Raw genomic sequence first — 22877 nt, 5'->3', positions numbered from 1 at the left:
GGTGTTTCAGGTTTCTTAGGGTATATTCCTAGAAGTGGGATCACTGGGTCAAATGGCAGTTCAATTTTTAACTTTATGAGGTAACACCATATTGTTTTTCACAATGGCTGCACCACTTTGCATTCCCACCAGCAGTGTACTAGAGTCCCCTTTTCTCCACACACTCACCAATACTTGTTGTTTGATGATTTATTGATAGTGGCCATTCTGACATGTGTGAGGTGATACCTCATAATTGTTTTAATTTGCATCTCTCTGATGATTAGTGATGTTGAGCATGTCTTCATATGTCTCTTGGCCATTTGTATGTCCTTTCTGGAGAGGTGTCTATTTAGGTCCACTGCCCATTTTTTAATTGGGTTTTATTGTCTTCCTTTTGTGGAGTTGTATGAGCACTCTATATATTTAGGAAATTAACCCCTTATCTGATGCATCATTGGTGATTATGGTCTCCCATATAGTGGAGTCCCTTTCCGTTTTGATAGCTGTTTCTTTTGCTGTACAAAAGCTTTTTACTTTGATGTAGTACCATGTGTTCATTTTTTCCCTTGTTTCTCTTGCCTTAGGTGATATATCAGTAAAAAATCTGCTGCGTATGATGTCTGAGATTTTGTTGCCTGCAATTTCCTCTAGGATTTTTATGGATTCACAAGTTACATTAAGTCTTTTATCCATTTTGAGTTTATTCTTATGTATGGTGTAAGTTGGTGTTCTAGCTTCATTTTTTTTTTTTTGCAAGTAGCTATCCAATTTTCCCAACACCATTTATTGAAGAGAGTGTCTTGACTACACTATGCTTTTGCCACCTTTGTCAAATATTAATTGAGCATATTGCCTTGGGTCAATTTCTGAGTTCTCTATTCTGTTCCATTGATCAATCTGCCTGTGTTTGTGCCAGTACTGTTTTGATTACAGTGGCTTTGTAGTATAACCTGAAATCTGATAATGTGATCTCTCCAACTTTGTTCTTCCTTTTCAAGATTGCTGTGGCTATTTGGGGTCTTTTTTGGTTCCATATAAACTTTTGGAGTGTTTGTTCTAGTTCTGTGAAGTATATTGTTGGTATTTTGATGGGGACTGCATTGAATCTATAGATTGCTATGGGCAGTATGAACATTTTAATTATGTTAATTCTTCAAATCCCTGAACAAGGTATGTGCTTCCACTTTTGTAAGTCTTCCCCTATTTCTTTTTTCAATGACCTGTAGTATTCTGTGAAGAGACCCCTTACTTCTTTGGTTAAGTTTATTCCTAGGTATCTTAATTTTTTGCTGTGATGGTTAATGGGATTGTTTTTTTAGTTTCTCTTTCTGTGATTTTTATCATTAGTATATAAGAATGCCATTGATTTCTTAATGTGAGTTTTGTATCCTGCTACTTTGCCAAATTCATTTATTAAGTCTACTAAATTTTTGATGGAGTCTTTAGGATTTTCTATGTACAATATCATGTCATCTGCACATAATGACAGTTTCACTTCTTCCTTTCCACTTTGGATCTCCTTTATTTTTTCTTCATGTATAATTGCTGTGACTAAGACTTTCAGTACTATGTTAAATAAGAGTGACAAAAGTGGGCATCCCTGTCATGTTCCCGTTCTTAAGGAAATGCTTTTAGTTTTTGCCCACTGAGTATGATGTTGGCTGTAGGTTTTTCATATGTGGCCTTTATTATGTTGAGATATGATTCCTCCATTCCCAGATTGCTGAGCATTTTTATCAGAAACGGGTGCTGAATTTTGTCAAATGTTTTTTCAGCATCTATTGATATGATCATATGGTTTTTATCTTTTCTTTTGTTTATGTGGTGTATCACATTTATTGATTTGCAAATATTGTACCATTCTTGCATGCCTGGGATGAAACCCACTTGGTCATGATGAATAATTTTTTTGATGTATTGCTGGCTCTGATTTGGTAATATTTTGTTAAGGATTTTGGCGTCTGTGTTCATCAGGGATATTGGCCTGTAGTTTTCTTTCTTTGTAGTGTTTTTATCTGGTTTTGGAATTAGGATTAAGCTGGCATCATAAAATGAGTTTGGAAGTGTTCTGACTTGGATTTTTTGGAATAGTTTGCAGAACCTGGGTATTAGATCTTCTTTGAATGTCCAGTAAAACACCCTCGTGAATCCATGTGGGCCTGGGCTTTTGTTTGCTGGGAGAGTCTTGATTACATCTTCAATTCCCTTTGTTGTTATTGGTCTGTTCAAGTTTTCTATCTCTTCCTGGTTCAGTTTTGGGAGGCTGTGTGTTTCTAGAAATTTTTCCTATATTGTCCAATTTGTTGGCGTATAATTGTTCATAGTATGTTTCGATGATCCTTTGCATTTCTGTGGTGTCAGTTGTTACTTCTCCTCTTTCATTTCTGATTTTGTTTATTTGGTTTCTCTCTTTTTGTTTCTTAGTGAGTCTGGCTAAAGGTCCATCGATCTTGTTTATCTTTTCAAAGAATCAGCTTTTTGTTTCATTTATCTTTTGAATTGTTTTTTTAGTCTCTATGTCGTCTATTTCTGCTTTTACCTTTACTATTTCCTTCCTCCACTAGTTCTGGGTTTTTCTTCTTTTTTACTTTCTAGCTCTTTAAGTTTAGGATTAGAAAGTCAATTAGAAATTTTTCTTATTTCTTGAGGTAGTCCTGTAGAGCTATGAACTTCCCTCTCAGGACTGCTTTCACTGTGTCCCATAGATTTTGTGTTGTTGTGTATTTGTTTTTATTGGTTTCCAGGAAGTTTTTAATTTCTTCCTTGATCGTGTTAGTAACCCATTTGTTGTTAAATAACATGCTATTTAGCCTCCAAGTGTTTGAATGTTTTTGTGTGTTTTTATTGTAATTGAGTTCTTGTATTATGCCACTGTGATCTGAGAAGATGCTTGATATGATTTCAATTTTCATGAATTTGTAGGGACTTGCTTTGTGTCCTAACATGTGGTCTGTTTTTGAGAATAATCCATGTGCACTTGAGAAGAATGTATATTCTGTAGCTTTGGGGTGAAATGTTCTATAAATATCAATGAAGTCCAACTGATCAAGTTTGACTTGTAAGGACTCTCTGTCCTTGTTAATTTTTTGTCTAGAATGTCTATCCAGTGGTATCAGTGGCATGTTAAAGTCACCCACTATGATCATGTCGCTATTGATCTATCCCTTGAAGTCCTCCAGAAGTTTTTAATGTATTTTGGTGCTCCCTTATTTGGTGCATATATGCTTACCAGGATTATATCCTCTTGTGGGATTGATCCTTTTAATATTATGTAGTGACTGTCTCTTATTATGGCCCTTGTTTTGAAGTCTATCTTGTCAGATATGAGTATTGCTACACCAGCTTTTTTTTTCATTTCCATTTGCTTGGAAAAAAATTTTCCATCCCTTCACTTTCATCCTGTGTGAGTCTTTTGTTGTGAGGCAGGTCTCTTTTAGACAGCACATATATGGGTCATGTTTTTTTACCCAATCAGCTACCCTATGTCTTTTGATTGGAGCATTTAAGCCATTTATATTTAAGGTAATTATTGATAGATATTAGTTGCCATTTTCAATTTTATGCCTGTGTTCCTCTCTCTCTCTCTTTTCTTCTTCTTCTTCTTCTTCTTCTTCTTCTTCTTCTTCTTCTTCTTCTTCTTCTTCTCCCTCCTCCTCCTCCTCCTCCTCCTCCTCCTCCTCCTCCTCCTCCTCCTCCTCCTTCTTCTTCTTCTTCTTCTTCTTCTTCTTCTTCTTCCAACAGTCCCTTCAGTATTTCTTGGAGTGCTGGTTTGGTGGTGGTAAATTCCTTTAGTTGTTTGTTTGTTTGTTTTATCCATGAAGCTCTTTATTTCTCCTTCAATTTTTAATGATAGCCTTGCTGGATAGCGTAGTCTTGGATTCAGATCCTTGCCTTGCATTACTTTGTACACTTTATGCCACTCCCTTCTGAGCTGCATCGTTTCTGTTGAGAAATCAGCTTATAGTCTAATGGAAGCTCCCTTGTAGGTAACCTTCTGTCTCTCTTGCTTCCTTTAAGATTCTTTCTTTGTCTTTAATGTTTGCCATTTTTATTATGATGTGCCCAGCTGTGGGTCTTCTGGGGTTCATCTTGCTTGGGACTCTCTGTGTTTCCTGGACTTGTGTGAGTTTTTGCTTCACCAGTTTAGGGACGTTTTCTGTCATTATTTCTTCAAACAGGTTCTCTATTCCTTTTTCTGATTCTTCTCCTTCCGGTATCCCTATAATGTGAATGTTATTACATTTTTATATTGTCCCACAGCTCCCTTAAAATTTCCTCCTGCTTTTTATTTATTTATTTTTTTTCATTTGCTGCTCTATTTGAGTGTTTTTCTCTACCTTGTCTTTTAAGTCACTGATTTGGTCTTCAACTTCTTCTAATCTACTATTGAACCCTTCTAAGGTATTTTTCATAACCGCTATGTCATTCTTTATTTCCTCTTCATTTTTATGCATAGCTTCTACCTCTTTTTTTTAAGCTAAAGTACTTCCCAGTGAGCTCTTCATAAATCTTATTAAGTTGCTTATAGTTCTCACCAAATTGTTTGAGCACCCTTACAATCATTGCTTTGAATTCTTTATCTGACAAGTTGCTGTCTTCCATTTTCTGTAGTTCCTTTTCTGGTGATTCCTTTTTTTCTTTCCTTTGGGTGTTTTCTTTGTCTCCCCATTTTAGCCATCTGGTAGCTCTAGACCCAGTGAAGAATGTTTGGATGTGTATGCCGTTCATTGTATATCAAATAAGGCTACTGTGCCTCCCAGACTGTTTTGTTGCGTGTTGCCTCTTGCTCACTGTTGATCCTGGAGGATTGACTACTGGGGACTAGTATTGGTGTGTCCTGGTAGGTGCTGCTGCTGCATCACATGGACCCCTCTGGAGCTGTGTTCCCAGCTGGTCGCTGGTGCCACCTGTAGCTGCATAGCTCAGGCCCTGTTGGAGCCATGCTCCCTGCCCATACTGTGGGCAGCTGGATCACACAGTCCCTTTAGAGACCAGGTTCCATGCCTATCTTGTGGGCAGCTGGGTTGCACAGGCTTCTCTGGTGCCCCAGCACCCCTCAGTTTCCATGGGCAGCTGAATCGCACTGGTCCCTATTGGGCTCCAGCTTCCCACCACTCTTGTGGGCCGTTAGGTAGCACAGGCCTCTGTGGAGCCCCAGGTCCCACTGCTGGTGGCTGGGGAGTGGTGCTGCCCCGTAGGTTCAACTCCTGCTCAGCCTTTGCTGTAGTTTTGGGGATGGGTCTCAGCTACTGGTCTGTGCTTCTGTTTCCTGGGGATGGATTCTGTTCCTGATCCTCTGTTGCTGGGGGTATATCTCGACTCTGATCAAGCTGCTACTGTAGGGGATGGTGCTGGGCTTCTGGCCGTTTGCGGCTTCTGTAACTGGCACCTCGGCAGCTCCACTACTGTGCACTGGTCTGTGTTGACACAGGATGTCCAGTGGTTCGATGGTGCCAGGTGCACTGGTGGGCTCAGGTTGCTGGGCCCTAGCCACTTCCACTGCCTCCTCCTAGGGAAGACCCAGGATCTTCCAAAATGGTGGGACCTCCCCATGACGCAGGGAGAATCACCCTAGAGAACCGCTTACTGCTCCGTCCACAGCACAGGAACCTCCTGCTCCAACTCTCTGCACTGCCGGGGTTTGGTTGTCCACCTTCACGTCCACTCACACTCTTTCATACACTAGTTCACTCTCTCACACACTCCTCCTCCCTCTGATCCTGCCTGCTGCCATCTTTCTTCCTGTCCATCAATGTATTTAATTGATTTTTTAGAGAGAGAGAGGAAAGGAGAGAGAGATAGAAACATTGATGTGAGAGAGAAAAAACATTAATTGGCTGCTTCCTGCATGCCCCCTACTAGGGATCGAGACTGCAACCTGGGCATATGCCCTGATTGGGAATCAAACCAGGACATCTCAGTCAATAAGATGATGCCCAGCCCACACCAGCTGGGCTACATATCTCTTTTTGTACTTCACTTTATTCTTCACTAATTAACAATTTTTTTTTATTTTGTTAAATTTTAAATGCTCATGATAGGCAAGCATATGAAATGTTTAAGTTCTCATGTCTAAATTTCTATCACTTTTTACCTGTCAGGAATATTTATTTTTCCATAGAATCATAGTATTGAAAACATAGGTTTCCTCTTAAAAGAACTACTTATTTCTTTTCCTCAATGGGAATTCTTGATATTTTGGCACAATTATATGGAAAAAAATAACATATAGTTGGATGATTCCCAGAAAGAGAAATATTTGACGAGCTTGTTCTGTTAATAGTAATTAACTTAAAGTGCAAATTTTAAGATCACTTTCTATATAATAAAATCTACTTGAGTAACCTCAAAGTATTAAATGATTACAATTTTAATGGAAAATTTCTGGCAAAATATTCACCATTGGCTTGTATAATGTCCCAAGGAAGGACTTTTAATACCACCAAAGGGAGAAGGGTAAAGTCCATTGAAAAGTGCCCTTCATTTTCCTGGAATGGCGCCTAGCTCTTGGAAAGCAATTTACAAAAGGCCTTTCTTTCTACTGTAATCTTTTTTTTTCCTTCCTGATGACTCTTTTATTTTGATGCTTATATGGAGAGCCAGATAGCCACTTAATGCAATGTTCTGGTGCAAAGAGTGAAAAGATCTAAGATGTAGAGAATGTGAAGATTAGGAAAGACACAAGAAAATGACCCAATATCATTGCCAGTATTATTTATTAATACCAGGTGCAGCAGCCACTTTTGCAAAGGGAGGCATTGATCACCTTGTTTGTCTAAACAATTCCACTCCAAGAAACCACCAGATAAATAAAATGTTTTTGCTCCATCCCCTTCACTTTTATCCTTAACCCACTTCCAGAGATCAGAACCATCACAACTATGAAAAAAATAAAATTCCTTAGTTGCTTTCTCTGAAAACTGCCAAATTCCAGATTTGTCATTTATTCAAGTAATATTTTATGTAAAGGAAGAAGGACAGAAAACGTATAATTTTAGCTATTCACTACAATGGTGCATTTGTGTTTCTATTGCCACAAATTTATCAGCTTAAATTTTAAGCCTTAAAACAACAAAATTTATTCTCATGGTTCTGAAGGTCAGAAGTTCAAAATCAGGATGTTGGCAGTGATGCATTTCTTCTGGAGATTTCAAAAGGAGACTCTGTTTCCTTGTTCTTCTACCTTCTAGAGAATGCCTACATTTCTTGACACAATGCCACTTATTCCATCTTAAAATGCATCACAACAACCTCTATTTCCATCATCCTCTCATCTTCTGTGGTCCAATCTCCCTCCACCTTCCTCCATTAAGAACACTTGAGATTCCATTGAACCCACCCAGATAATCCACCATAATCTCCATATTTTAAAATGCTTAATCACAATTGCAAGATCCCTTTTGCCATATAATATAACTTAGATTCAGATAATTAGTTCATCTTTGGGGACCATTATTCAGCCAAACCCAAGAAGAATTGAATATATATATATATTTGGTATGTGTCCCTAGTGGGAACTGAACCCAGGACTCTCTTGTCCCCAGGCCGATGCTCTAACCACTGAGAAAAACTGGCCAGGGCTTTATTGATTGATTGATTGATTGATTGATTGATTGATTTTACAGAGAGGAAGTGAGAGGGAGAGAGAGATAGAAACATTGATGAGAGAGAACATTGATTGGTCGCCTCCTGCATGCCCCTCACTGGGAATCGAGCCCACAACCTGGGCATGTGTCCTAACCAGCGACCTCTTGGTGCATGAGTCAACGTTCAACCACTGAGCCACACCAGCCAGACAATAATTGAATATTTTAATTCTATGAGTCATTCAAACAAGATTCAAAGATTACATATTGCCAGATTATCAGAACTCTGTAGGTAGAAGTATGAGAACCATGATGGTACCTACAGAATCTTCCTATAAAGACAACTGAAAATTAAAGCCTTCAGCAAGATAAGTACAAAAACATTTAAGAGCTCTGGCTAGTTTGGCTCAGTAGTTAGAGTGTCAGCCCACGGTCTGGAGAGACCCAGGTTCAGTTCCTGCTAAGGGCATATACCTCAGTTGTAGATTGTCCCGGCCTGGTAGGGGTTGTGTGAGTGGAAGACAGTCGATGTGTCTCTCTCACATCGATGTTTCTCTCTCTCTCTTCCTCTCTCTCTCCCTCTTGCTCTATGAATGCAAAAAAAGTGTTCTCAGGTGAGGAATAAAAAAAAACAAGCAAACATTTAAGAATGTAAGAATTGCCCTGGCCGGTTTGGCTCAGCAGTTAGAGCATCAGCCTGCAGTCCACAGAGACCCGGGTTCGGTTCCCGCTAAGGGCATGTACCTTGGCTGCAGTTTGACCCCGGCCCTGGTTGGGTCGTGTGGGTGGCGGCCACTCGATGTGTCCCTTTCACATCGATGTTTCTCTCTCTTCCTCTCTCTCCTTCCCGCTCTATCTGAGTAAAAAATGGAAAGATGTCCTCGGGTGAGGATAAAAAAAAAAAAAAAAGAATGTAAGAATTGAAATAACAAAAAATAAATAAATATAAAATACAAATGTTCACACCTGGAATGTAAACATTTCAATATGATTCATACAATTATCATTTCAAAAGTTTATTGTTGTTGTTTGTTTTAGAAAGGAGTTTTTGCCTAAAGGCTAGGCTACATATAATAATTGATATGTCACCTATTAAACAAATTATATGGATTTCATATAGAAAATTTAGATATTTTATAACTACTTGAGAGTGTTAAGGTCCATTTGAGGAAATAAAGATATCTCAGGGATCCTTCTCACAAATGTTTGATTTTTTTATATATACTTTTATTGATTTTTTAGAGAGGGAGGAAGGGAGAGAGACACAGAAACATCTATGTGAGAGAGAAACATTGATCGGCTGCCTCCTGTACTCCCCCACTGGGGATGAAGCCTGCAGCCCGGGCATGTGCTCTAGTGGGAATCGAACTGGGACCTCTCATTCTATGGGTCATTGCTCAATCCACTGAGCCACACTGGCCGGGTCTACTTACAAATATTTAGAATGTCAAATAACTATTATGAGTCCCACACATGTATATATTTTTAATGTATTAAACTTGAAGCCAAAGTTGTATATTATGAAAAGTTCTGATTTCCAGGAGAGTGCTATGGTTAAGGCCATTGACGTGAATTTTCCAGGTAAACTTGAGATTCAAATGTCAAGGGAAAAACTACATATTGAACAAGTTACTTAATGGGTGTTTCTCTTTTAGTTTGCATAAATACTGTACTGAGTAAAAGTTTAAGTTAATTTCATCATAAAACAACAATGATGTTGATAATATTATTAGTTAGCATTTTATACATGCACACATACAAACATATATACACATAGATACATGGAATTTAAATCTCCACATACAATATTGGACTTGGATGTGGAAAGCCTGCCATAGATAAATGCAACTTGAGGATATCATGCATAAAATTACATTATAAATTCAAGAAGACCAGGGTAACCAGTATTATTCTGTCTCTTCACCTTCCATAGATCTATTTGGAAATAAAAGTCTTTGCAATCACCTAGAATTCATACACATCCATATCATGTATCATAGACCTTAAAAATAAAGAAGACTTTAGGAGAAACAGCATATTTGTTGAAAGATTTTAGCACCAAAGGATCTAGATTCAAATCTAATCTCTGTTCTTATTTCCTGTGAACTCGAGAAAAAAATCACTCACTTCAATGAAAGCCCAGTTCTCCTTCCATAAGAATGACATGATGATACATGCATCCCTTTATTTTACTGAATTGATCAGAAAAGAGTTTTTAAATATTTTCAGGCTGTAGCATGCTGTGCTCCATCAACAATAGAAACTATTTCCTGAGCACCGGGCACCATGACAAAACAGTATTCTCCAAATCACAAACAACTCAACATGAGACATGACATTTTACTTAGAACAAAAAACTGGATCAGGGAAGTAAAGGTACTCTGCCAGAGTCACACAGGAGAAAAGGGAGGGACTTGGATTTTAAACAAACTCAGTGAAGCCTGTTCTATCCGCTGTGCCCAGCTGCCTGTCCATGAAATAAAATACAATTTTAGGATTGAATCCAGTGCTTTCCCCTATAAATAAACAAAATGCAATAAAAAGAGAAAATATCAGTTTGGGTCAATCAGGTTTCTGGAGGCAGAATTTTGTTATCAGATTAAGGTTGAAAGGTGTTCCTATTTTACCTAATATGATGACCCTTTAAATGTCTTGTCATGGTCAAGATTTTCATGAAAACAGTTAAAAGATTATTTTTATAAGATAGCATAGTTATTGCCATTTTAAATTTTATACAATTTTTAAACTTATATATTGTAATTTTCAAAAATAAAGATCAGGGTTCTCAACTTGGACCAAAACTCTACCTAATTGCCTCACCTACTGTCAAATCTCTAATTTCTGGAAGGGTTTTTTTTACTTGACAATGGTCAGAAAAGAGGGATGTGCACATTAGTTAGTCCTTATATTCTTATTTTAAAAGTCATACACTCAAAGATGCAGAGTAACTTAGAAACATGGGAAATTTTTTTTTTTTTGCTTGTCTGTGTGCCTCAGCTAAGAATGCCACTTCACACACCCACAAACGTTGGGTTCACTGGATTCCACATTTAAGTGAAATCATATGCTACTTGTCTTTCTCTGATTGGCTTATTTTACTTAGCATAATTCTCTCCAGGTCCATGCATGCTGTCACAAAGGGTATGGTTTCTTTCTTTTTTATGACCAAGTGGTACTCCTTTATGTAAATGTACCACACTGAAACCTACATAATTTTATTAACCAATATCACCACAATATATTCAATTAAAAAGTAAAAAAAATTAAAAGGAATTTCAAAAAAAAGAGAAAAAGTTGAGTTCATGTTATGAGTTCATTTAATAGTTCACGTAGACCCCTCAGCATGTACTATCATGTGTATGTAAATCAGGTTTACTACCCTTGTCTCAAGCAACTGGTAACCAATGAAAGCAAATCCAGGTGATGATTTCCACAATTTGATTAATACATTAAATTGTGTACATGATATCTCTAAAAGGTTATTATCAGGTGTGTGGTTTCTGGATACACAGGCCTCCTACCTCTAGAACTTTTACTATTTTCAAAATGGATATCCTACCTTAGCCCACCCCATTTAGACTTAACCACGCCTGAAGCATGAATACATTCCATTTATTCCAAGCCTCTACCTCCTCTCTCATCACACTTCTGTTTTAAAGAAAGTCAAGAGAAAAAAGGCTCCAGTTGAAGATGCAAATATCATTCCAAATCTCTTCTTCAGGTCATGGTGAACACTATGTATTTAAAAAAAAAAAAGTAGACATTTTCTGGATGAGATGAGCCTCTGAGTGATTCGCTCTGCATGGAAATTTATTGTACCCAGTCTGTCAGCAAAAGTGACAAATTAATGCAGCTGGGAAAACGTGCTTCTTCCTCTACTGACAATATATCATAGAGGCCAGGCATGCATTCATTCATCTTTATTGTGTAGTTTCAAGCATATATTTTGTTAGAAGAAACTTCACTACTTTGTATGCATATTGGTATGTATGAAAATATATAAACATATATGCAAAGTATAGATAGATAATAGATATACATTTTAATGATCTTCAAAGCAATTTAATTTCATTTTAAGACTTTCTGACAATGTTTTGGTTAGGGAAAGAGAACTGCCACAATATTAAAAGACATGCCCTATGTATCACTTTATCCAAATGTTCATCTGTCTTCTTTATTATACCTTTTATAGTAAACCAGAAAATGTAAGAAAGTGTTTCCCTGAGTTTTTTGAAGCATTCTGAATCTGGTTTATAGGGAGTCAGTCAGAAGTACAGATTGACAACCCGGGACTTCCAACTGCAGTCTGAACTGGGAACAACCTTGTGCATCCAAGAACTTCACTTGTGGGATCTGAGGCTAACTCTGTGTCAGAAATGAATTGAAGTATAGGATACCCAGCTGGTGCCCCAGAGATTTAGTTGTGTAGAAAATCCACACCTCTGATGTCGGAAGTTTTGTGAGTGTATAAGTAAAGAAGAAATGCAGGTATATTTTCCAAAACTCTTCTAGGAAACTTATAAAATAATATCTTCCATTAGAAAAACACCCACATTAAACAGCAAAGCACCTGCTGTATACAAATGTTTCTGAATAGCAAATAGATAAATGGCATAATAATTGCAACGGTGACATTGACATTTGCATTAATGAAAGAATAAATGCATAGTGTCTCAGTCTGCCTGTTAGTCCTGCCCTCTGCTTCCTCAGCCCTCTAGCTCTGCACTCCAGGAATCCCAGACTACTCACACCTCTGACTGTCCCATTTCTCAGTCATGAGCTACTAATGTGCCCGAACACTTTTCTGTCCCTTGTCCACGTCTTCTTATCTCTGCCTAACTCTTCCTCACCCCCTAGTCTCAACTCAGTTTAACTGTCCTGTCCTTTTAGAAACCTTTCCAGACATTTTAACTTTGGGTTAGAAGGTCCTCTGTTATTCCCTTATGGTAACTCCCAATTATCCCCATCTTGGTGTACTCAGTAGGCTGTAGGCCCCTTGAGGTCTTGGAACTCTGTATCTTCATTATTCAGAACAAAGATTTGTACACAGAAAGCATTAAAAAAAAATAATGATCCCCTAAAATGATTAAATACAATCAATAAAATAAAATTATCCAGAAGCAGCAGCAGGCTAGGTCTTCGGGGCATTGGATTTAACCAACATTTTGCCCTTCTGCTCCTCAGTTTTCTGGTTTTATTTATTTATTTTGTTCTTTCATTGTATTTCTACTTTTTTCTTGCTCTCCCTTCTACCTTCTATTTCAGTTTTTATTGCCATGTGTCTCTTATCAAACACAGTCCTTGATTAAAGCATCTTGAAAGATCCCCTATAATGTTTAAGTGGTCATAAAACCATTTAAGTGACACCTAATACCATATGAAACTACTCTAAAGAGGCATGAAAATCATGTGCCCAGAACCCACTCCCCATCCCCACAACACCAACATACCAATCGGGGTTGAAATAATGTTATGTTTTTGGAAAAACGTAATTTTTAACTCATTGGATATAGTAATATATAAGTGTTTAAAAACTACATGTAAAAGAAATGTTTTTTTAACTAACCTATTATTTTACTCTATATTCTTCTCACCAACATGTTCTCTGAATTGCACATTCAACCCAAGGTTTGCTAACCATGAAACATTAGGCATGTCACTTTGCCTCTCTGACTTTTTGCAATGACATGTGAACACTAACACCCACAAACCCATTTCTCCTGTTACATGAAGGGAATAAAATTTTAAAAGACATGTCTTTGTTCCTGGCATGTTAAATATGTACAATAAATTAGTTCCATTCTCCATCTTCCCCACTTCCTATATAGACAGAGCTATGGTCCCCAGTTAAATGCCTGACTTAGATGCAAACCCTATTTTTGAGTAAGCACATGGTCGATGATCACTTTGGACCATTTGTCAATTTAAAAATGAAGCATACTACAAGAAAAACAAAAATAAATTGACTTCTTATGTTTCTTTCTTTCTTTTTTTTTTTTTTGCTATTTCTATAACCGTTAAATCTAAATGAGGAAATTATGACATTCTCTTGGGATTGCCTCTGGTTATCCTGTAATATATGTAGCTCCCTCTAGAATGTCAGTGTTGTTCATTGACACTGCCATATTTTGCTCAAAGAGTTGAGTATTTTCCAAAACCCTGAAACTCATTTCCCCTATAAATTATTCTTATTAATGTTTCTATACTAAAATGCCTATACATTGCACTTCTTTAGTGCAGGGGGCAATTTCAATATTTCAAAGACCCCCATAAATCAAGCATAGTGTTGTAAAAATGAAGCAATTTGGCTGGAAATGCAAAGACATGGTTCCTGTCTGACATTTGCATCAGAAAGTCAGCCAAGCTTCTGAGAGCATTAGTCCATGGAAACAAGAGTCCCCTTATGATAAACAAGCACTCTGGGAGACGGTATTATCACAAAGAGGATTATTTATGCTCGTTCGAGAAACAAGAAAAGGGGGGGGGTATGTAATTCCCTTCAGATCTTGAGGCTGCTGATCAAATAAAAATTTCAAAGTAAAATTTCTGAAAGTTGGCTCTCAGAGTGCTTGTGTTTTTGGTCAAAAAGCAAGTGGGCAGAGGGACCTGGGCATGGTAGACTATCGACAAATAGAAAGGTTAATATTAATTCTCTTAAAGATGGATTTAATTCTTTTAAGTATCAGAAGATACCCTTACTGCATTTCAGACCTCATTGGAAATAAGATCATCTCTATGGAGGAAAAATAAAACAAAACAGACTCACAAGTACTCATAGAGAAATGCGCACTCAGAAACACAGATATAACGCCTATAGACCAACCAAAACGCATCCCCGCAAGTACACCCAAATGTGCCCATTCATGAAATTTGCACATGCAGTGATTCTGAGATCACATACAAGCCTGGGGATGAAAAAGCAGGGTAAAGGGTTTAAACCAAATCCCTAGTCTTCAAGGGCATAAAGTGTCTTTAAACATAAATGACAAAAATTAATATCCTCTATTTTTCTTAATTTTTTTTTTTTTAATCCTCACCCGAGGACACTTTTTTGTTTTTTGTTCAGGTAGAGCGGGAGGGAGAGAGAGGAACAGAGAGAGAGAGAGAAAAATCGATGTGAAAGGGACACATCGAGTGGCTGCCACCCGCACGACCAACCAGGGCCGGGGACAAACTGCAACCGAGGTACATGCCCTTAGCGGGAACCGAACCCGGGTCTCTCAGGACCGCAGGCCGATGCTCTAACCGCTGAGCCAAACCGGCCAGGGCATCCTCTATTTTTCTTTAACAGGGTTCAGGAAAATTTTAATTTAAATGTTTCTCTGGTGTCCTCTTATTTAAGACGAGGAACCCTTTTAATCTATACAAAAAAAGACTTGATTTTTAAAAATTCTATCATTAACGTATAAAGCAATTTGGATGTGTTATTAGAAAATAGAGGAAATAGTAAAGGGAGCAAATAAACAAACCTTTTATACACCAGAATCTAAATTAAGCATAGTCGCTATGGTCACCTGTGACCACATTTCATAACTTGGAAAAGCCTAAATCATTTGAGAAACCACAAGATAATGGTAAAACATATCAAAACTGCAGTCTGTCAGTCATGGCTATAAATCCCAGTATGGTGTGCCATGTATAAACTCTGTAGCACTGGACAAGATATGTTTGTGTACATGCATGTTTTTGCATCTTTAAATAAAAGTAACAGATTTTTAACATTCAGATTGCATTATATGGTCTATCATTTTGTTATCACATAGTATATCACTTTAGTATAATGCCAGACACATATTAGGCACTCATCCAACATACATACTATACCATTAATATAATGCAATATAATAGTTGCTGAAAATTATTTGTAGATTTCATGTATTGAACCAACTTTGAAATAATATATTTCAAGCTATATTAAATGAGCAATGAAATCTGTCCTAAAGAGATTAAGACTCTGGAAGCAGAGTTATATGTCTAAAACTCTTTCAGTCTAAGCAGTTATGTTTATCAGTAAAATTGCTGGATACTCAAGCAAAAGGGAGCCCTTAATGTTGCAGCCTCAATAAAACAGATGAGCAGTCTGCACTGTGCAGGTTGGAAGTGCCCTTAGAAGAGATGACAGGTCTGCAGAAACACTCATGTACATTCTTCCTTACAGTGATAAACAACAATGACCTAATGTCAAGTGGAAAATCCACCCCATCAAGCAGTTGTCTTCATTACTTAGCACCAAACAAATGAGTCTGCTGGATGTTTTCTATTGAACTAGCCACCTGCTGTGGTGCCATTGTGTTGTGAGGACTCGTATTGGAAGTACAGTTCCATTCTGTTTCTCTTCAGTTTTATATCGTAGATCATATCCTAAAGGATAGGTACAACCTCTTATTCTGAGACAAGAACATGGCAAACTAACAAGGGATATTGGCTAAATGTAGGCAATCTAGGTTCACCAGAAGAGCACAGAGATAATAAAGAATTGATGTTTAGAACCCAGTAAAAAGAGGAATGGAAAGTATTTAGCACATTGTAAGTTCTTAGGGAATGCCAACAAATGTCTTTATAAATGAGTACTTGTAATAATATTATTAAGGTTCTATTTTTAATATTATGTCTAATGGAAGTTTTAGTCAACGTGCCAAGAAATGAAACAATGATAATTATTAGGATCAAATGTCAGAGATCAAGAATGCTGAGGACACCTGGACAATGAGAGCCAAGGAAGGAATCAAGAGACTGACAGTAAATCCTGATAGGGTACTCCTAGGAATTAATTTTTTCATGTTATCCAAAGAGTAGAAAGGCAGATGAATTATGGCAAAGAAGCAAGAATGGGTCAAACATGGTTCCTATAGTTTATATTGCATCATGTTCCTCATTTCAACTGTCAACTACCTGTGTCTCCATGAGAATTTTCCTACCTACAAATGGTATAGTCTTTTCTGAGGACATTATACCACCTTCATCAAAATAGCTTTGTCCCATGACCCATACTGCCAATATGCTGCTTTATGATGTCTAAAATGACAGCTAATAAATATGATGAAAATGCCCACATTAAGGAGAAATTTTTAAGTCTCTGGCTTCCTTCACTCAGGATATAGATTTGTTTCTTCATAGTATTTTGGGGGGACATAGTTTGTTGTGGACTGAACTGCTTGCCCTCAACATTCATATGTTGAAGACTCTAAATCTCAATTTGACTATTTTTGGATATAGGATATTTAACATTTAGTTAAGTTTAAATGAGGCCATAGGGTAGAACCCAATTTGATAGGTCTAGGACTAGTATCCTTAAAAAAAAAGGGGGGGGACTTTTTTTCTGTTTCTCTCTCATCCCCCATCTCTCTCTCTCTCCCTCTCTTTCTCTCTAACCGCCTCCCCATGTGTCCATGTACACACAACAGAAAAAGCCATGTGAGGATGCAGTAAGAAGGAAACTGTCTGCAATCCAGAGAGGTTTAACCAGACACCAGCCCTGTTGGCACCTTGATATTGAACTTTCAGCCTCTCGTACTGGGGCAAATGCATTTCTGTTGTTTTAAGTGAGCCAGTCTGTGGTGTTCGGCCATGGCAGCTCGAGCAGACTAATACACAGCCTTACCTAAAGTATTGGATAAAGTGGTGGGAATTTCAGACACCCTCAAAAGCTAGATAAATATACCATACTCTTATGTACATTTTATAAATTACTAAAACTAATCTTTTAAATTCTAACTCCATCTTTCCATCATCATAGTTAAATGCTGTGCTTAATTCTACACACTATGCACACTAGAAAATTAATATATTACATGTTATACTGAGTGTTTATTACTCAATTATTGAGCTTTGACCAAGAAGAAAAGAATGTCCAAAGGCTATTTACATTAGAGTTGTGAATGTACTCTTCACGTTTTGTTGTGTGCGGCATTAATAGGACAAGAAAGAATCTGTAGAGGCGATGACTGCAACTTGGGATGGTGAGGTCAAATTATTCTTTTTGTTGTTCCTGCTGTTAATTAATTAATTGCACCAAAGAAATCAAATGAGATTTTCTAGCCCTGATGCTTGATATGTAGGAACATCTTTTATTATCAAATTCTAGGTTCTTAGTGTTGAATATGTGTTGCCTCCAACCAAAATCTCCCTACTTCCTTCCAATGTTACCGACCACATTGAAGCCTATAGGCAAACTTTCTTTGGGGAGGGGGTGGTGATAAGGTAAAATAAGAGCATCAACACCAGTGGAATCTAATTGAATCTTTCTAGTAAAAAAGTAAAAGCAAAAATAAAATGTAAAAAGTAAGACCTCTAAAATAAAATTAGATGGCTGATTGAAAATTTTAATGCCTGAAAGAAGCATTTAAGATTATTTTAAAGTAGTTGAGTCTGCTTAGAAATGTCTTCCCATGAATGGCGGGAGGAAGGGTAGTGATTATGTACTTCTTAATAAGTCATGCTTATGCATGGATACATGCCTAGCATGCATGTTGTAACTGGCCCCAGAGAATTTTTCCTCTCACCTAAATTTTCTTGTCATTTTCCTAGAAGGAAAGCTAAAAAATCATTGTGTAGGCAATCCTTCCATGCATACATTTATTTATTCAGAACAATTTTTAAACAATTTCATGGTTAGTGGATATCTGACTTCAACATTTTGGCACACTGATAGGCTTTGTCCAATATTTGTGCACCGATATTTTTATTATCTAGTCATCCTCACATTTTTAGGGTTGAATTTGTTTTGCGTGTAATTTTATATTACTTGTGTTTGCAGGGTTGTTCTCTCAGACTAAAAATTCAGCTAAAGCTGGTGTTGAACAAGAACGGAGATTTCTACTATCCAGCGCATATAGGAGAAACTTTGAGACCTGTGTAATCAAGTAATTGAAAACAAATCATGCTTTTGTGCTATTTTCCCCTAAAGGCTTAACTCTAGCTACTGCTTTCAGTGATTTAATTTTTTTCCTGTTATGTCCTCTCACACAAAATCACCTCTAAAACACAGGCTTGCCAATGACTCCTGCATACTGTAGCTGCCCATTTTCTGATGAGTCACAAAGCAACATTAAGTAGCAAATTTTTCCCTTCTGTTTTACAGTTGAAAACCAAGAGTAGGGCTGACCTGATTGTAATCATCCTTCCTCCTCAATCTTCATATTTAAGTGACTTTTGATAAGTAATCTCCTCTCTTGAAATTTCAATGGTCTTATCCATTAAATATGGACAATAGGTCACCCACAGAGAATTGTTGCAATGACATGCATGGGATTCAGGCTACAAATGATTCCCTAATATCCTTTCTTCCTTTAAATAATTAAGCCTCTAATGAGGAGACTAAACTGAAGAACAAAATAGAACCAGAGGCATAGATACATGGTACAGACTGACAGATGTCAGAGGGGAGGTGGGTGGGGCAGACAGGATAAAAGAAGGTACAGAGAATACATAGCCAAAGAACATATATGCATAGACCATGGACACAGACAACAGTGTGTGAGGGACAGTAGGAGGGTGGGCTCTGGGTGAAGAGGGGGTTTAGAATGGGGGACATGTGTAATAATGTCAACAATACAAATAAAAATAAAAATAATAGTGTGGCTGGTGTGGCTCAGTAGCAGAGCATCGACCCATGCACCAAGGGGTTGCGGGTTCATTTCCAAGTCAGGGGCACATGCCCAGGTGTGGGCCCAATCCCCAGTGGGGGCCATGTAGGAGGTGGCCGATCGATGTTCTCTCTCATCGATGTTTCTATCTCTCTCTCCCTCTCCTTTCCTCTCTTTCTAAAATCAATAAAGGAAAAGAAAAGTTTAAAATATAAATAAATACATAAATAAATAAGCCTCTGGCTTTCAGCTGAGCACATAGCCTTCTGGTGGAAGACTATATATATCCCAGACTCCCTAGCAACTAGTTAAGACTCCTTGACTAAGTTCCAGCCAGCGAATTGTGATGGGAGTGATATGTTAAACTCCTGAAGATGTCCTTACAAGGAAGTTTCTTGCTCTCTCTGTCCTCTTTCCTCTTTCTCAAGGGCTGGGACGTGGCCACTGGGGCGGTGAATCAACTTTGTCAAGCAGACTGGGAAATACCCCAGGGAATGACAGAGACACAAGAGAAAAGGAATGTGGGCCTCATGGACTTGAGACCCTGACTTACTTATTTTAGTGAACTTTTACTTTAGGAAGAAAAGACCCTTTTATCTTGTTGAAACAGTCACGCCAAATCCTAAATCATCGCGTCTAAGAAGCACGTGCTACAACTGCCACAGGCAGCCATGATATTTCCCACACACAGACATTCCTTGCATATCAGTCACACCACAATTCAGGGCAGGAATCTAACACCAAAAATCACCAGGGGTCAACATTTGTATTGTTTGTGAGTCAGGAGTTACTGTCCTATTTTATAGATGAAGACCCTAGGACTCAATAGAGGTTAAGTAACCTTTCCACTATCACTGTGGAAAAAGCTGCTAAATTAAATACAGAGAGAGAGAGGAGTACTCTATCGACGGAAAATGTTTGAGGTGCACATTATTGGGATGATAATTTACTTAATAGACAGGTATATTAAGTAGTGCATGTTGAAAAGAAGGACTTCTTTCTTTTTTGTTGGTTCACTTGACTGAGAACATCAACCAGTTAAGATTGCTGAGCATCTACTATGTGTCTCTTATTGTACTAGGCCCAGAAGGTAATTAAATAGTTATAAAAATCATTACTTCTAGCCCTCACAAAAAGATGTTCTATGTAAAGAGAGGCAAAGAATGTACACATGAATGCTCAACTGTATGTATGTGTAAAAGGGACAGAAAATGACTAAAACAAATTTTTAAAAATCCCTATTTAGGTTTCCCTACCAATTTTATCTAAATTAAATAAAGGCAAATGATGAATTTCAATGATCTGCCATATAACAATGGCATAAAAACTCTTCATAAGCATATTTATTTCTAGCTTCACTAGAATGATGCACTATACCTATTCATAAAAATAGTCCAGTAGAGAAAAAGCAATAGACCATGAGCTGGAATTAGCATATATTTCCAAAGAAATAAATCATGCCAGAAAACATGACTCCTTTTGTGGTACCATTTGAAGATAAGTTGATTAAGGAAGCATTGCAGAAGTATTGGATTATATTTGATTTATTCAGGCCCAGGTTAGTGTCTCAGGAAAACTTGCTCTCATATTAGGCAAAATTGCTATAGGTGTTGGATGAGCACTGTCACATAGATTGCATACTAACTGAAAGGTCATAAAACAAAGAGTAATCATATATTGCCTGGCATGTAGATAAAAATGCCCCAACTCCAAGAGTTTATGAAACAGATATAACCCAAAAAGTGATGACTGTGCCAGATATTGTTATAAACCTAACTACAGAAAATTGTAACTCTCTTATAAATGAGGAGGCTAAAATGTCAAATAAGGCAATGGTCTGAGGGCACTATTTTTTGCATACCTAGTATTTGGGTTTTAAAATATATCTATATATAACATACATATAGTATTATTTTCATGATTCATTTAAAAAAGATTAAGTGTTCACTCTGTGGTAGGTATTAGAAATGTGGCAAGAAAGGAGTTTACATTTATTTGGTGCTTAAAATGTGTCATTCTTTGAACTAAGAGCTGCCCATAATTTATCTTACTGGCAGAAATGCAGTAGCTCTGTGCTTAAGAGCTGTGTTTCACATGTCAGCTGTTTGCCTTTGGCCAACTCACATACTTTCTCTGTTCCTCGATTTCCTCATAGGGTTGAGGAAAGGTTTAAACATGTGACTATGTGCAGTGTTGACATTATTGCTATCCTAGTCTCACAACAACTCTAAGAGGTAAGTAGCAAAAAGTCCTGCACCTTAGTGTCTGTGAGACCTGAAGTCAAATCTTGCTCCACTCATTTCTACTCTGTGACCTGCAACCAGTTTGTTCAACTCTTAGCACTTCAGTTTTTTCATACTTAAATGGAGGACCATACCTATCTTTTAAGATGATTTTAAGGATGAAAGGTCATGAACTCAATTTGCCTATCACCCTGACTGGAGAAATAAAAATTCTCCTCTTATGGAAACTGTTATTGTTAAACTTGCATTGCCCTTGGAGCTCATGACTTCCATTGCAAATTCCAATGGCTATGCAGAAGCTATTTTTATTTTTTAATAAAAAGTTCCAATTATATGTTCATCATCTTTCATGATTAAAAGCATATACATCCATAATCCCAATAAATTTATATCCCTAAACCCCCGAGCAAGTTTTTCTTCTGTTTTACCTTTTATGCTGTCCTATTTATTGGAGACATACCAGATGTTTGATGGGTTGAGGGGTCAGTTAAACTACTGTTGTGTCAGATGTGGTAAATTACTTATCTTACACAAATAGGTTCTTAACATTTAGAAGCATTTTGCATAGCTGTTACTTGCTTAAAAAAAAAAAAACAAAAAAAAATATTTGAGATACTTCAGTTTTGATGTATGGCTTTTATAAGATTAATTTAGAAATAATACCTATTTTCATATTTTAAAATATTAACTTGTTTTGGTTTGAGGTTCCTAATTCATTTTCAAAGATTATTTTATTCTAATTCCATCTGTTTTTAATGTAATTAAAAGCAATTAACATTTACTGAGGATCTACTGGGGCTAAAAGTATAAAATTGGCATACTCTTTGTTCTGTAAAAATTTTAAATTTATTGGCAAATATAGACATATTAGAGACTGTAATTATCATTAGAGAAGAGTCATTATATATTTGGTTCCACCTATAAAATTGTTTATAACTTTCAGTAATTAATTTTACAAAAACAATTAAGTATATTGATCTTTAACTCAAAGCATAAAATTATAACATCATATAAAATTATATATAACTTAAGGTCTTTTATCATTAGTTAGAAGTACTCTGCAGGCTCAAATCTTCTAATATGGTTATTTTTGCTTTGTTCATGTGTTTACTTACTTGCTTGGTTTTGTTTTGTTTTTTCTATTTTAATTAATCAACCCAACCAGAGTGTTTCGTGGTTAAGAGAGTAGGATGTTGAACCTAGGACACTATAGATATTTTCTGTCAATAAAAGATTATGTAGGTTATAAGAAAATTTGGGTATTTTCCTGAATCTAGCTAAAAGAAAAATATATAAAAATGGAGGGACTCACTATAATATAAACTGAAATGTATTGATGGAAACGGTAAGGTTCAAGTTTGGTGATTCCATAATATAATTATCCAGTGGGAACAGGTAGGTCATTTTTGACTACTTTAACTTCAAGGCCATTTATATTCTTTCTGACATACTACATTTGTCTTATGTGCTGGATAATTCCA

Source organism: Molossus molossus, unplaced genomic scaffold, assembly GCF_014108415.1.
Source record: "Molossus molossus isolate mMolMol1 unplaced genomic scaffold, mMolMol1.p scaffold_m16_p_1, whole genome shotgun sequence".
NCBI lineage: Eukaryota > Metazoa > Chordata > Mammalia > Chiroptera > Molossidae > Molossus > Molossus molossus.
The sequence above is the reverse complement of the archived record's forward strand: the minus strand, read 5'-3'. Positions refer to the sequence as shown.